Source organism: Symphalangus syndactylus, chromosome 20, assembly GCF_028878055.3.
Source record: "Symphalangus syndactylus isolate Jambi chromosome 20, NHGRI_mSymSyn1-v2.1_pri, whole genome shotgun sequence".
Classification (NCBI taxonomy): domain Eukaryota; kingdom Metazoa; phylum Chordata; class Mammalia; order Primates; family Hylobatidae; genus Symphalangus; species Symphalangus syndactylus.
This window is the reverse complement of record NC_072442.2, coordinates 65,543,034-65,559,833: the sequence shown is the minus strand read 5'-3', so window position 1 is coordinate 65,559,833 and position 16,800 is coordinate 65,543,034. Positions and strand designations below refer to the sequence as shown.

Sequence of the window (16,800 nt, the reverse complement as noted above, 5' to 3'; positions counted from 1 at the left end):
TTCCCATTGCTTTTATCAGTGTGAAGTCTCGATTGAACCAGTCTCAGAGGGAGGAGCTAGGTCTGATCGAGCAGGCCTATGATAACCCCCACGAGGCGCTGTCTCGCATCAAGCGTCACCTCCTCACACAGAGAGCCTTCAAAGAGGTGAGTGAGGCCTCCCAAGTTTTCTTTTTGGTGCTACCAAAGGTAGCAGTTGCCTCAGGTGATTGGTGGATTGGTGTGAACCAGCCTCCTTGTCCCACAGGTGGGCATTGAGTTCATGGATCTCTATAGTCACCTCGTTCCAGTATATGACGTTGAGCCCCTGGAGAAAATAACTGATGCCTACCTGGACCAGTACCTGTGGTATGAAGCCGACAAGCGCCGCCTGTTCCCACCCTGGATTAAGCCTGCTGACACAGAACCACCTCCGCTGCTTGTTTACAAGTGGTGTCAAGGTAGAACTTTCCTGAGATTGCCCTGTGAGGAACGGGGGAGGAATTTAGTTCTACGTTGAAATTCTCATCTGGGCAGCATGATTGGTTTACTCTCTTGATGCGTGGTAATAAAGGGAAGTAGTGTTCATGTTAAACTGAGGACAAGCTCATAGTTAAAGCAATCCAGATGAATACATGGACTCTTAGTGGGATTGGTTATGGAAGGTAATGATAGTTACTGTGGGGCTAGTCTTGAAAGAGGATTTCTAACCTGCTGGAGACCTGCCTTGCTACTCCTCAGGCATCAATAACCTGCAGGACGTGTGGGAGACAAGTGAAGGCGAGTGCAATGTCATGCTAGAATCCCGCTTTGAGAAGATGTATGAGAAGATCGACTTGACCCTGCTCAATAGGCTGCTGCGCCTCATCGTGGACCACAACATAGCCGACTACATGACAGCCAAGAACAATGTCGTCATCAACTATAAGGTGTGTCTCAGGCACAGTAGCACGGAATTGTGTGTGGAGTGGTTGTCTGGCTCACTGACTCAGAATTTGCTGAGGAGGAGGCTGGGTGCAGTGGCTCACGCCTGTAATCCCAGCACTTTGGGAGGCTGAGGCGGGCGGATCACGAGGTCAGGAGTTGGAGACCAGTCTGGCCAACATGGTGAAACCCCGTCTCTACTTAAAAAAATACAAAAATTAGTTGGGTGTGGTGGTGGGTGCCTGTAATCCCAGCTACTCGGGAGGCTGAGGCAGGAGAATCACTTGAACCCCGGAAGTGGAGGTTGCAGTGAGCTGAGATTGCGCCACTGCACTCCAGCCTGGGTGACTGAGCAGAACTCTGCCTCAGGGTGGGGAAAAAATAGAATTTGCTGTGGGGAGAACAAAAGAGGTTGACCCTGGAGAATCCTGGGACATGGCTCAAGTTGTTAAGAGTTGTAGTTCTTTCTTTCTAGGACATGAACCATACAAATTCATATGGGATCATCAGAGGCCTGCAGTTTGCCTCATTCATCGTGCAGTATTATGGCCTGGTGATGGATTTGCTTGTATTGGGATTGCACCGGGCCAGTGAGATGGCTGGGCCCCCTCAGATGCCAAATGACTTTCTCAGTTTCCAGGACATAGCCACTGAGGCTGCCCACCCCATCCGTCTCTTCTGCAGATATATTGATGGCATTCATATTTTTTTCAGGTGAGGGCTTGCCTGGATTCCTAGCCTTGCAGGGTACTGAGGCATATGCTTTGCCTCTGAAATCAGCTATTGTATCTGAGTTGACTTAACTGCTGTTGGGGCCTTAAAATGGAATGAAGCGGCTGGGCACGGTGGCTCACGCCTGTAATCCCAGCACTTTGGGAGGCCGGGGCGGGCGGATCACGAGGTCAGGAGATCGAGACCATCCTGGCTAACACGGTGAAACCCCGTCTCTACTAAAAATACAAAAAATTAGCCGGGCGTGGTGGTGGGCGCCTGTAATCCCAGCTACTCGGGAGGCTGAGGCTGGAGAAGGGCGTGAACCTGGGAGGCGGAGCTTGCAGTGAGCCGAGATTGCGCCACCGCACTCCAGCCTGGGCAACAGAGCGAGACTCCGTCTCAAAAAAAAATTAAAATTAAATAAAATGTAATGAAGCCTGGGGAGGGTGGGGGTAGGATGGGGTGGGGTCTTCATCTGTGGAGCTGGAGGACTCGTGGGTGTCCCAAATCTCAGTGTATTGGGGCCTCAGCAATGTACCTGGTCTGGTGTAGGTTCACAGCAGATGAGGCTCGGGACCTGATTCAACGTTACTTGACAGAGCACCCTGACCCCAACAATGAAAACATCGTTGGCTATAATAACAAGAAGTGCTGGCCCCGAGATGCCCGCATGCGCCTCATGAAACATGATGTTAACTTGTGAGTCTAGGTTGGGGCTGTGTGAGCTGGAAGGACATAGGCTAAGGGCCCAGAGCGGGCATACCTGAGGCTGTGTCCTGGGTGGGAGAGGCGTGGCTGTGTCAGGATATCATCAGTTGGCCTTTGAAGGGAAGTTCCTTCCAAGAAACTGATGTGACCATATGTTCTCTGTGGGCAGAGGCCGGGCAGTATTCTGGGACATCAAGAACCGCTTGCCACGGTCAGTGACTACAGTTCAGTGGGAGAACAGCTTCGTGTCTGTGTACAGTAAGGACAACCCCAACCTGCTGTTCAACATGTGTGGCTTCGAGTGCCGCATCCTGCCTAAGTGCCGCACCAGCTATGAGGAGTTCACCCACAAGGACGGGGTCTGGAACCTGCAGAATGAGGTACAGCCTGGGAGGGGCTGAGAGTGACATGAGCGCGCCTGTACTTCCTGGGTCAGTCACCGGAGCCTTGTTGGGTTGAAAGGCTGAGTGGTGGGCACAGTTGGCTCTTGCTTCTGTGGGAGTTCCTCAGACAAGTTCACCTTGACTTTGTGGTTTAGGTTACTAAGGAGCGCACAGCTCAGTGTTTCCTGCGTGTGGATGATGAGTCAATGCAGCGCTTCCACAACCGTGTGCGTCAAATTCTCATGGCCTCTGGCTCCACCACCTTCACCAAGGTACAAGGCCATCATCCCCAGCTTCCCTCTTGTCCTCTGCTCATTTCACATCCCTTTCACTTCTTCCCCTGCTGGCTTCTTCCTTCTCCTCTTTGCTTAGTGTGCCAGTTTCCATGCTCTGTGCAATAGCGGCTTATAGTATGTCAGGTCGCTTCATAGTTATTTTCTGAGCATTCCCTGTAGAAATTCTGTAGTCTCCTTCTTGTGGAGTTGTGATGATTCTAAATTAAGGCAGGAGTAAAAGTTGGATTTATTATTTTGAACAGAAAAGCATTATTTTTGCATTTTCTCAGGGGCTTATCTAAGTCATGTTAACCAGTGGCATAGAGAACCTGTGAAAAAGCAGCACTCATAAGGCATCTCAGGGTTCATTTCTCCTTCACTTACCTTCAGAGGCCCAGCTGAAGGCAACTGCAATTGAGAAAGAAAAATCTGAGGAATTTTCAGCTACATAAGTTTTCACAAAATTTAAAAAGTTACCTTGGCCGGGCACAGTGGCTCATGCCTGTAATCCCAGCACTTTGGGAGGCCGAGGCTGGTGGATCACCTGAGGTCAAGAGTTTGAGACTAGCCTGGCCAATGTGGTTCTGAAACCTCGTCTCTGCTAAAAATACAAAAATTAGCCGGGCCTGGTGGCAGGCGCCTGTAATCCCAGCTACTTGGGAGGCTGAGGCAGAATTGCTTGAACCTGGGAGGCGGAGGTTGCTGTGAGTCGAGATCGTACCATTGCACTCTAGCCTGGGCGACAGAGCAAAAACTCTGTCTCAAAAAAAAAAAAAAAAAAAAGTTACCTTCCTCTGGTTTCCATTAGAGTAACTCTTAGCTATAACATTTTTCTTGCATTCCGACCTTCATATCTCCAAATGTGTGGCATTTGCATGAGCAGAATGTTTTCTGTTTTTTAGTTAAGTCTGTTAAGGATACGTTCTATTGTGTTTTAGAACTGTTGCATTACGGTTGAGTTTCCTTTATCCGAAATTCTTGGGACGAGAAATGTTTTGGATTTCAGATTTTCTTTTTTAATATTTTCATTATTTTTATTAGAGACAGGGTCTCACTGTCACTTAGGCTGGAGTGCAGTGGCACTATCATAGCTCACTGCAGCTCAAGTGATCCTCACACCTCAGCCACCTGAGTATCTGGGACCACAGGTGCATATGCCACCATGCCTGGCTAATTTTTAATTTTTTTTTTCTTTTTTTTTTTTTTTTGAGGCGGAGTCTTGCTCTGTTGCCCAGGCTGGAGTGCAGTGGCGCAATTTCGGCTCACTGCAAGCTCCACCACCCGGGTTCACGCCATTCTCCTGCCTCAGCCTCCCGAGTAGCTGGGACTACAGGCGCCCACCACCACGCCCTGCTAATTTTTTGTATTTTTAGTAGAGACGGGGTTTCACCATGTTAGCCAGGATGGTCTTGAACTCCAGACCTTGTGATCCGCCTGTCTCAGCCTCCCAAAGTGCTGGGATTACAGGCGTGAGCCACCGCGCCTGGCCTAATTTTTAAATTTTTTGTAAAGCTGGGATCTCACTCTCTTGTCCAGGCTGGTCTCAGACTCTCTGGGTTCAAGCAGTCCTCCTGCCTTAGCCTCTCATAGTGCTGGATTATAGGTGTGAGCCACCGTGCCCTGCCTTGAAATATTTTCATTATACTTATAGGTTCAGGATACCCAATCCAAAATTTGAAATGCCCCAATGAGCATTTCCTTTGAGCATCATGTTGGTGCTCAGAACGTTGGGACTCAAGAAAGTTTCAGCTTTTTTTTTTTTTTTTTTTTTCTTTTTTTTTTTTTTTTGAGACGGAGTCTCACTCTGTTGCCCAGGCTGGAGTGCAGTGGCGCAATCTCGGCTCACTGCAAGCTCCACCTCCCGGGTTCACGCCATTCTCCTGCCTCAGCCTCTCCAAGTAGCTGGGACTACAGGCGCCTGCCACTACGCCCGGCTAATTTTTTGTATTTTTAGTAGAGACGGGGTTTCACCGTGGTCTCGATCTCCTGACCTCGTGATCCGCCCGCCTCGGCCTCCCAAAGTGCTGGGATTACAAGTGTGAGCCACCGCGCCCGGCCAAGTTTCAGCTTTTTGAGCATTTTGGGTTTTAGATTAACCTGTATCTGGGAATCTGAGAGCACTAGAGTTAGTGATTGCTCTAGCCCAGTCTGGAAGTGGAAGAGGAAAGGATTCCTGAAAGAAGTAGCATGTGATGAGGCAGGTGAGGGAGAGCATTCCTTTAGGCAGAAGTGTGGCGATGTAACTAGCTTGGTGTACATGGGACCATGGAAAGTTCAAGGTTTGCTGGAGTAAATTATGGAATTGGGAATGTTAAGAGATGAGGCTGGATAAATAGTGGAGAGCCATATCATGGACATGGAGGGCATCACACACCTTAGGAAGAATTATGTAAGGGTCTTAAGCACAGAGTGACTTTGTTAGATTTGTTTTTCTTCTTTTTTTTTTTTAACTTCCCACACTACAGATGTAGACTTTGTCAAATTTCTGTGTTAGATGATTCACTCTTGCAGCTGTGAGAAGGATGTACCTGAAAGGATAGGTCGGGAGACCAGGTTTGGGGACCACTGAAGAAGTCCAGATAAAAACGATGAGAGCAGGCCGGGTGTGGGGGCTCACGCCTGTAATCTCAGCACGTTGGGAGGCCCAGGCAGGTGGATCACCTGAGGTCAGGAGTTTGAGACCAGCCTGACCAACATGGGGAAACCCCATCTCTACTTAAAATATGAAAATTAGTCGGGCGTGGTGGCGCACACCTGTAATCCCAGCTACACAGGTGGCTGAGGCAGGAGAATCGCTTGAACCCAGGAGGCAGAGGTTGCAGTGAGCCGAGATTCCACCAATGCACTCCAGTCTGGCAGCAGGGTGAGACTCTGTCTCCAAAAAAATACGTAAATCAGTAAAAATGATGAGAGCACTGAAAGTAGAGGTAGGAAGAGGGGAACAGATTTGATAAGAAGTTAGCCGATAAAATCAGCAGAACTTTGTGGTCCTGGGATGCTCAAAGAAAAGTCAAAAATGATGTGCAGGCCGGGTGCGGTGGCTCACGCCTGTAATCCCAGCACTTTGGGAGGCCAAGGCGGGTGGATCACAAGGTCAGGAGATCGAGACCATCCTGGCTAACATGGTGAAACCCCGTCTCTACTAAATATACAAAAAATTAGCTGGGCGTAGTGGCGGGCGCCTATATTCCCAGCTACCCGGGAGGCTGAGGCAGGAGAATGGCGTGGACCCAGGGGGTGGAGCTTGCAGTGAGCCGAGATCACGTCACTGCACTCCAGCCTTGGGCAACAGAGCGAGACTCCGTCTCAAAAAAAAAAAAAAGATGTGCAGATTTTGGCGTGGGTGACTAGGTGGATGTTAGTGCCACCAACTGGAAGACTACATGAACAAGAGCAGGTTTAGGACGGAAGATAAAGAAATCTAGTTTAGGATATATAAAGTTTGAAATTCCTGAGAACATTCAGGTGGAGATTTCCCCAGGTATTTATTTATACCATATTTCTTCAGTTCCAAGATACATATTTAAGTACATATATACACATGCGTAGATTCCCGATTCCTTCTGCTCCCTTAGTGGTGCCTCTGTAATTGATGATCTGTTAGATTCGATTTAAAAAGTATGAGTGTGACATTCAAGGAAGAGAAATGAAACTAGAAAGGTAAGAGCAGTCAGGGATAACTTAGAGGTTCTTAGGTGAGTGCCAATCTGAAGAAGCATGGAGAACAGGTCTGGATTAAAGATGTAGATTTAGGAGCCTGTCCACAAAAGGTCAAGAGCTCAAGAATGAGTGACATCACCCAGGGACAATGTAGAGTGAGAAGAGGAGAGGGACGAATTTGGAACTGTGGGGAATACCAAGATTAAGTGTGGCCAGAACCTGTGGGAGAGTGCTGGGTCTTGGAACCAAGGCTTTCAGGAACACGTGTCCAGAATTGGGGTGGATGCTTAGCGGTGTCAGTTGCCTAAGAGCATTTCGGTTAGATAAGGACTGAAAAGTATCCATTGGATTTGGCAGTTAGGACGTCATTGGTGACCTTAGCAGGAGCTGTTACAGAAATAGTAGGGGTGGAAGCCAGATGGCAGTGAGTGAGGCTTCATGGGAAGTAAGTGAGTGGAGACAGGAAGGACAATCTGTTTGCCAGTTGAAGAGAAGGAAGGACATCAGATGCCACCTAGAGGGAGCTGTAAGTCAGTGCAGGTGTTTTTGAATGACAGTGACTCGAGTATATTTTAATTAAGGAGCCCAGTAGCAGTTCAGTGTACAATAGAAAAGTGTGGAATTGGCCGGACGCAGTGGCTCACGCCTGTAATCCCAGCACTTTGGGATGCCAAGGTGGGCAAATCACCAAGTCAGGAGTTCGAGACCAGCCTGGCCAACATGGTGAAAGCCCGTCTCTACTAAAAATAAAAAAATTAGCCAGGCGCGGTGGCGGGTGTCTGTAATCTCAGCTACTCGGGAGGCTGAGGCAGGAGAATTGCTTGAACCCGGGAGGTGGAGGTTGCAGTGAGCCGAGATCGTGCCACTTCACTCCAGCCTCGGTGACAGAGCAAGACTCCATCTCAAAGAAAAGAAAAGTAGGTAATTGACGAGCAGAGGTGCAGAGGGTCTCACTAGGGATAGAATAAAGAGCAAGCAGAGGAAAAATCCTTTGACCCTAACAGGAAAGAGGTCTGGAAAGATGTGGATATAGATGAGGTTAGTGGGAAGCTATAACAGGATTTTGAGATTTTCAGCTTTGCTTGGGCTGGAGTTAGGGGAAAGAGTTGTACGTAGTGAATTTGATGGTATTAGGGTATGATGATGATTGCTGAAGAAAGTGAGAGGGATTGGAAGGTGTGTTGAGAGCTCAGGTGGGTTTTGGGAAGACAACTCTGAGCATTTATTTTTCCCAGAATCACCCAGCTACTCAGTGACAGGGATGGAGAAGGTGGATAGATTACACTGGTGATTAAGGAATTGAGCTCTGTTAGAAGACAGTTGTGGAGTGGTAAGGGATTGGATGCAAGGGAATCAAGAGTGCTGGACCCAGCCGGGCGCGGTGGTTCATACCTGTAATCCCAGCACTTTGGGAGGCCGAGGCGGGTGGATCACGAGTTCAGGAGATCGAGACCATCCTGGCTAACACGGTGAAACCCCATCTCTACTAAAAATACAAAAAATTAGCCAGGCGTGGTGGCGGACGCCTGTGGTCCCAGCTACTCGGGAGGCTGAGGCTGGAGAATGGCAGGAACCTGGGAGGCAGAGCTTGCAGTGAACCGAGATTGCAACACTGCATTCCAGCCTGGGTGACAGAGCGAGATTCTGTCTCAAAAAAAAAAAAAGAATGCTGGACCCCATTGAGATCCTGGAAGAGGGGAGAGAAGAGAGAGCAGAAGAGGCCATTGGCCTGGGAAAGAATTGTAGGCATCAGAGAACTGGATATAAGAAGTTAGAGGCTGAGGAGTGGAGGAGTGTCTGAGAGGGTTAGGATGCAGTTGACTCTACTGGTTAGAAGCACAGGCTCTGGAGTCAGATGGGGTTCACATCATACCTTTGTCATATTACTAGTTGGGATCTTGGGAAAATTGCCCATGCTGGGCCTCAATTCCCTCATCTGTAAAATAGGGATACTGATATGATCTAGCTCAGACGGCTTTTGTGAGAATTAAATGAAACGGGGTATTTAGTAAGCCATATTACTTGATAAATTGCTTGATAAAGCTGGGCACGGTGGCTTATGCCTGCAATCCCAGCACTTTTGGAAGCCGAGGTGGGAGGACTACTTGAGCCCAGGAATTCGAGACCAACTTAGGCAACATAGCAAGATCCTGTTTATATTTAAAAATAAATAAATAGGCCGGGTGCGGTGGCTCATGCCTGTAATCACAGCACTTTGGGAGGCCGAGGTAGGTGGATCACGAGGTCAGGAGTTCAAGACCAGCCTGGCCAATATGGTGAAATCCCATCTCTACTAAAAATACAAAAATTAACCAGGCGTGGTGGTGCATGTCTGTAGTCCCAGCTACTCTGGAGGCTGAAGCAGGAGAATCACTTGAGCCCCGGAGGTGGAGGTTGCAGTGAGCTGAGATTGCGCCACTGCACTCCAGCCTGGGTGACAAAGTGAGACTCCATCTCAAAAAAAAAACAAAAAAAAGCTGTGTCATGGGCAAGTTCTATAACTTGTTTTTTTATGAAGACATAAGAGGTATAATATATTTAAATTTCTTAACCATGTTACCTAGTACATGTAGACCTGAGTAAATATTATTTTCCTTCCTGCCTCCCCTTATCTCCCAGGAATTTCTGCTATTTAGTAAAGGAACACTGGGCTCCTCAGGAATTTATGCTTCCTCCCCTTCAGGGATAGAGCACTGTTAACTACGACAGAAATACTGTGTTCCGTTACACACATCAGCCATTCCAAGTGCAGTCAGAGAATTTACTAAACCTAATGGGAATTGTCCACTTGCCTTTACCCCAATATCTAGCTCATCGTGGCCCCTGGCTCTCGTTTTTTTTTTTTTTTTTTTTTTTGAGACGGAGTCTTGCTCTGTTGCCCAGGCTGGAGTGCAGTGGCACAATTTCAGCTCACTGCAACCTCCGCCTCCCGGGTTTAAGTAATTCTCCTGCCTCAGCCTCCTCAGTAGCTGGGATTACAGGTGCCTGACACCATGCCCGGCTAATTTTTGTACTCCTGACCCCATGATCCGCCTGCCTCGGCCTCGCAAAGTGCTATGATTACAGGCATAAGCCACCACACCCAGCCCCCCTCCTTTCTGTAGATCTGCCTGGTTGTCCCATCCTGTGGACATGCGAGATGCTCAGTCTAGCTTTCATAGTAGGGTTTGAGCTGTTATCTCACCTGCAGTCTTTTCTCCTTGCTCGTCTGAATACTATTTGCTCAAGGCAGGTTACTATCGTAACTCCAGCCAACGCACTCTTTCACCTCAATCATTGTTCAGAAGACATTTTTTGCCTTAAAGTCTTGACTATATCATTTGGTATTTTGTGGTTTGCTATCTTGTCTTATTGAGCTTTTCAAAGAAACAGCTTTGGTTTCATTAATTTTTATGGTTTTTCTCTTTTTTGTTGCGTTGATTTTTTTTTTCTTTTTGAGATGGGGTCTCTGTGACCCAGGTTGGTGTGCAGTGTCGCAATCTCAGCTCACTGTAACCTCTGCCTCCCAGGCTCAGGAGACCCTCCCACCTTAGCCTCCCAAGTAGCTGGGACCACAGGCACATGCCACCATGCCTGGCTGATTTTTCTTTGTAGTTTGGATACAGACAGTTTCGCCATGTTGCCCAGGCTGGTCTTGAATTCCTGAGCTCAGGTAATCCACCCCCTGGGCTCCCAAAGTGCTGGGACTGTAGGTGTGAGCCACCACACCTGGCCTTGTTGCATTGATTTCTTCTCTTATCATAGCCATCCCTTTGCTAGTTTGTTAAGGTAAAAGGTTAGATTATCAATTTTAGACCTTTCTCTTTTTTTTTTTTTTTTTTTTTTTGAGACGGAGTCTCGCCCTGTCACTCAGGTTGAAGTACAGTGGCGCGATCTCTGCTCACTGCAAGCTCCATCTCCCGGGTTCATGCCATTCTTCTGCCTCAGCTCCCGAGTAGCTGGGACTACAGGTGCCCGCCACCACACCCGGCTAATTTTTTTTTTTTTTGTATTTTTACTAGAGACACGGTTTCACCGTGTTTGCCAGGATGGTCTCGATCTCCTGATCACCTCCTGATCCGTTCACCTTGGCCTCCCAAAGTGTTGGGATTACAGGTGTGAGCCGCCGTGCCGGCCTAGACCTTTTTCTTTTTCTTTTTCTTTTTCTTTTTTTTTTTTTTGAGATGGAGTCTCACTCTCTCGCCCAGGCTGGAGTGCAGTGGCGCAATCTCGGCGCACTGCAACCTCCGCCCTCTGAGTTCAAGCGATTCTCCTGCCTCAGCCTCCTGAGTAGCTAGGATTACAGGTGCCTGCCACTGCACCCGACTAATTTTTTTTTGTATTTTTAGTAGAGACAGGGTTTCACCATCTTGGCCAGGCTGATCTTGAACTCTTGACCTCGTGATCCACCTGCCTCGGCCTCCCAAAGTGCTGGGATTACAGGCATGAGCCACCGTGCCCGGCTGACCTTTCTCTTTTTTTTTTTTTTTTTTTTTTTTTGAGACAGAGTCTTGCTCTGTCGCCCAGGCTGGAGTACAGTGGCGCGATCTCGGCTCACTGCAACCTCTGCCTCCTGGGTTCATGTCATTCTCCTGCCTCAGCCTCCTGAGTAGCTGGGAGTACAGGCACCCGCCACCACGCCCAGCTAAATTTTGTATTTGTAGTAGAAACGGGGTTTCACCGTGTTAGCCGAGATGGTCTCGATCTCCTGACCTCGTGATCCACCCGCCTCAGCCTCCCAGAGTGCTGGGATTACAGGTGTGAGCCACCATGCCTGGCCAACCTTTCTCTTTTTCTAATAGAATTATTCACTTCTGTAAATTTTCCTCTCAGCATTGCTTTAGCTGCATTCCTCCCCTTTTTTTTTTTTTTTTTTTGAGGTGGAGTCTCACATTGTCACCCTGGCTAGAGTGCAGTGGCAGGATCTTGGCTCACTGCAACCTCCACCTACCCTGTTCAAGCGATTCTCCTGCCTCAGCCTCCCAAGTAGCTGGGATTACAGGTGTCTGCCACCACACCCAGCTAATTTTTTTTTGTATTTTTAGTAGAGACAGGGTTTCACCATGTTGGCCAGGCTGGTCTTGAACTCCTGACCTCGTGATTTACCCGCCTTGGCTTCCCAAAGTGCTGGGATTACAGATATGAGCCATCGTGCCCGGCCCCATTCCTCACATTTTAATATGTTGTGTTTTCATTTTTATTTAGTTAAAAGTATATTCTAATTTCCCTTATGAGTTCATATTCCACCTTAGGTTGTTTCAAACTATGCTGTTTACATATTTGGGGGTTTCCCTTATTAGTTTCTACTTTGATTCCATTATGATTAGGAAAGATGTTCTATGTGATATCTTAGTTTTAAAAAATGTATCAAGATTTTTTTTAAAATAATTAATTTAGAGGTGGGGTCTCACTCTTGCCTAGGTTGGACTCAAACTCCTGGGTGCAGGTGATCCTCCTGCCTCAGCCTTCCAAAGAGTTGGGATTACGGGCATGAGCTACTGCACCTGGCTGAGGCTGACTTTTTTTTTTTTTTTTTTTTTTTTTTGAGACGGAGTCTCGCTCTTTCACCCAGGCTGGAGTGCAGTGGCGCGATCTCGGCTCACTGCAGGCTCCACCCCCCGGGGTTCACGCCATTCTCCTGCCTCAGCCTCCCGCGTAGCTGGGACTACAGGCGCCTGCCACCTCGCCTGGCTAATTTTTTTGTATTTTTAGTAGAGACGGGGTTTCACCGTCTTAGCCAGGATGGTCTCAATCTCCTGACCTTGTGATCTGCCCGCCTCGGCCTCCCAAAGTGCTGGGATTACAGGCGTGAGCCACCGCGCCCGGCCAAGGCTGACTTTTGATGTCCTAGCATACAGTCTATCTTGGTGCCCGTCCCATGTGTGCTGGAAAATATCTGTTAATCTGTATTCTGCTGTTGTTAGGTTGAGTGTTTTACAAACATCAGGGCCAGTCAATTGGTTACATTGCTCAAGTCTTCTATATCCTTAGTGATATTTTTTGTATACTTCTATCGATTACTGAGGAGTATTAGAACTCTCCAGTAATCCCAGCAGTTTGGGAGGCTGAGGCTAGTGGATTGCTTGAGCACAAGAGTTTGAGACCAGCCTGGGCAACGTAGCGAAACCCCATTTCTACAAAAAAATACAAAAATTAGCTGGATGTGGTGGTACATGCCTGTAGTCCCAGCTACTTGGAAGGCTGAGGTGGGAGAGTTTCTTGAGCCTGGGAGGTGGAGGCTGCAATGAGTGGAGAGAGATGGTGCCATTGCCCTCCAGCCTGGGCAACAGAGCAAGACCCTGTCTTGCTTGAGAGAAAGCTCCAGCTATAGCTGTGAGTTTATTGTCTTTCAGGTCCATCATTTTTGAAATTCTGTTACTAGTTACATAATGTATTTAGGATCATTAGGTCTTCTGAACAAGTTGACTACTTTATCGTATCAAATATCCCTCTGTATTCCTGATAGCATTCCATGGTCTGAAGTCTTTGTCTTACATCAGTAGTGCCACTCCAGGTTTGTTTTGTGTTTGCATGGGTGTATTTTTCCATCTTTTTACTGTTAATCTGTGTCTTTGTAACTAAAGTTTATTTCCTATAGACAGCATATGGTTGGATCTTTTTTTTTGTTTGTTGAGATGGAGTCTCTCCCTTTGTTGCCCAGGCTGGAGTGCAGTGGCATGATCTTGGCTCAGTGCAACCTCTGCCTCCCGAGTTCAAGCAATTCTCCTACCTCAGCCTCCCAAGAAACTGAGACTACAGGCGCACGCCACCACGCCCAGCTAATTTTTGTATTTTTAGTAGAGACGGGGTCTCACCATGCTGTCCAGGCTGGTTTCAAACTCCTGACCCCAAGGCCCGCCTCAGCCTCCCAAAGTGCTTAGGATTACAGGTGTGAGCCACCATGCCCGGCCTTTTTATTTAAATCCAGTTTGACAATGTTTGCCTTACAAATGGTCTAAATACCTCAATTAAGGTTAATGTAACTATCACTGTGGCAGTGTAGCTCAGTTTAAATCTACCGTCTTATTATTTTTTAAAATTATTTTTTCTGCTTTTCTCTTGTCCTGCTTTCTGAATTTAGTTGTTTTGTGACTTTATCTCCACTTTCACTTATTTGGCTACGTGGTTTTTTTCTAATTGTTTGCTCTAAGGTTTACAGTATACATCCCTCACTTACTGTGATCTGTTGTGACCATTAGTCTACTACGGATCACTTCACGTATAGTACAAGAACCTTAGAATAATACACTTGAGGTTCCGCTCCCACTCTTAGTAGTAGTTTTGTCATAACATTTTAATTGTACATGTAATATAAGTGCTATAATACTTTGTTACTCTTTTTGCTTTGAACAGCCTTTATCTTTTGTAGAAATTGCAAAATGAGAAAAAATATTTTTTGCATTTTACCCACACACTTACTATTCCTGGTGTTCTTCACTAGTTTGTATAGCTCCATCTGGTGTGCTTTTTCTTTTTCTTTTTTTTTTTTTTTTTTTTTTTGAGACAGAGTCTCACTCTGTCTCCCAGGCTGGAGTGCAGTGGTGCGATCTCAGCTCACTGCATCCTCTGCCTCCTGGGTTCAATTTTTGTATTTTTAGTAGAGACGGTTTCATGTTGGCCAGGCTGGTCTTGAACTCCTGACCTCAGGTGATCCACCCACCTCGGCCTCCCAAAGTGCTGGGATGACAGGTGTGAGCCACCACGCCTGGCCCAGGGGAACCATTTTCTTTTTTTTTTTTTTTTTTTTTTTTTTTTTTTTTTTTTTTTTTTTTTTTTTTTTTTTTTTCCTGAGATGGAGTCTCACTCTGTTGCCAGGCTGGAGTACAGTGGCAAGATCTCAGCTCACTGCAGCCTCCACCTCCCGAGTTCAAGCGATTATCCTGCCTCAGCCTCCTGAGTAGCTGGGATTACAGGCATCTGCCACCACACCTGGCTAATTCTTGTATTTTTAGTAGAAACAGAGTTTTGCCATGTTGGCCAGGCTGGTCTCCAACTCCTGGGCTCAAGCAGTCCTCCCACCTTGGCCTCCCAAAGTGCTGGGATTATAGGCATGAGCCACCGTGCCCAGCCTCATTGTGGTTTTGCTATTTCCCTAGTGACTAATGATGTTGAATTCAAATCTTTCTTGACTAGTAGGGATAAAACTAACTGGATCAAGTAGTCTCCACCCTCCCCGCCCCTGGCTCATCTGTAATTTACTTTTTTTTCTACTATCTTTAGATTGTGAATAAGTGGAATACAGCTCTCATTGGCCTTATGACATACTTTCGGGAGGCTGTGGTGAACACCCAAGAGCTCTTGGACTTACTGGTAAAGTGTGAGAACAAGATCCAGACACGTATCAAGATTGGACTCAACTCCAAGATGCCAAGTCGGTTCCCCCCGGTTGTGTTCTACACCCCTAAGGAGCTGGGTGGACTCGGCATGCTCTCAATGGGCCATGTGCTCATCCCCCAGTCCGACCTCAGGTACAGCCCGGTTAAACGTATTTCTAAATCCTATTGCTCAGGCCCTAAAGGAAGTGGGTATTTCTTTAGTTTTAGGCTTTATCTTTTCTCTAATCTCGGTTGTACCCCCAAACAGGTGATCCAAACAGACAGATGTAGGTATCACACACTTTCGTTCAGGAATGAGCCATGAAGAAGACCAGCTCATTCCCAACTTGTACCGCTACATACAGCCATGGGAGAGCGAGTTCATTGATTCTCAGCGGGTCTGGGCTGAGTACGCACTCAAGAGGCAAGAGGCCATTGCTCAGAACAGGTGGGCACCTAGGAGGGCATGCCAACCCTGGGGCAGGGGCAGGTGGTGGCCTTTGAACTGTGTGGAGTTCAGGGTCAGAGCATGCCATAGTTGTATGGAGGTGAGAAGGCTGGTTCTACTGACCCTAATTATTTTTGGCCAGGAAGGAGTGCTGAGCTCCTCATGTGAGATCGCGTTTTGACTTGAATCTTTCTTTTTTTGGAAGACGCCTGACTTTAGAAGACCTAGAAGATTCATGGGATCGTGGCATTCCTCGAATCAATACCCTCTTCCAGAAGGACCGGCACACACTGGCTTATGATAAGGGCTGGCGTGTCAGAACTGACTTTAAGCAGTATCAGGTATGTAGAGGGGGAGGAGATTTTCCCTGAGTCAGGACAATCCATGGCTATCCCAGAAACTTGGGGCAGTAGGCACCCAGAAGCTTGACCGTGCCTGCCTTGCCATCTAGGTTTTGAAGCAGAATCCGTTCTGGTGGACACACCAGCGGCATGATGGGAAGCTCTGGAACCTGAACAACTACCGTACAGACATGATCCAGGCCCTGGGTGGTGTGGAAGGCATTCTGGAACACACACTCTTCAAGGGCACTTACTTCCCTACCTGGGAGGGGCTTTTCTGGTGAGGATTCTCCCCTCTTAGAGGGACCTATCACAACCCTTTGAGCTCATCTCTTGTGTGCCTCTGTGATTTCCTGTGGTGTTTCCCAGACATTCACATCCAGAAGGTCAGCAGTGTGCTGGAAGATGGCAGGATATCACCTCACCTGCTTCTCTTGCTCCCCAGGGAGAAGGCCAGTGGCTTTGAGGAATCTATGAAGTGGAAGAAGCTAACTAATGCTCAGCGATCAGGACTGAACCAGATTCCCAATCGTAGATTCACCCTCTGGTGGTCCCCGACCATCAATCGAGCCAATGTGAGTGTGATTGACACTGGAGATGGGAAGCTAAAAACAGTTGCTTCTTCTTGCCTTGGTTATGTCATGAGCGCCCGAGTCTCTTGATCTCTAATGTCACATTGTCATTTTCCTGGCAGGTATATGTAGGCTTTCAGGTGCAGCTAGACCTGACGGGTATCTTCATGCATGGCAAGATCCCCACGCTGAAGATCTCTCTCATCCAGATCTTCCGAGCTCACTTGTGGCAGAAGATCCATGAGAGCATTGTTATGGACTTATGTCAGGTGGGCTGGAATCGAGGAGAGAGGGTGCTGTAAAGAGTCAGCTCACGTGGGCAGGAATCGAGGGGAGAAGGTGCTGTACAGAGTCAGCTCAGGTGGAATCGCGGGGAGAGGGTGCTGTACAGAGTCAGCTAAGCTTGCTCTTTTGCACATGGGAAATCCACCCTGGAAGCTCTGACGATGAGACCCCTGTTGCCTCATTATCTTATTGTACAAACTCTGATTTTAATTGGGTTT

General features: G+C 47.6%; 1 pseudogene; it reads left to right on the top strand.

The window, feature by feature from the left end:
* Nucleotides 1-16,800, top strand: part of LOC129469947 (pre-mRNA-processing-splicing factor 8-like) — a 35,938-nt pseudogene that overhangs the window by 9,425 nt on the left and 9,713 nt on the right.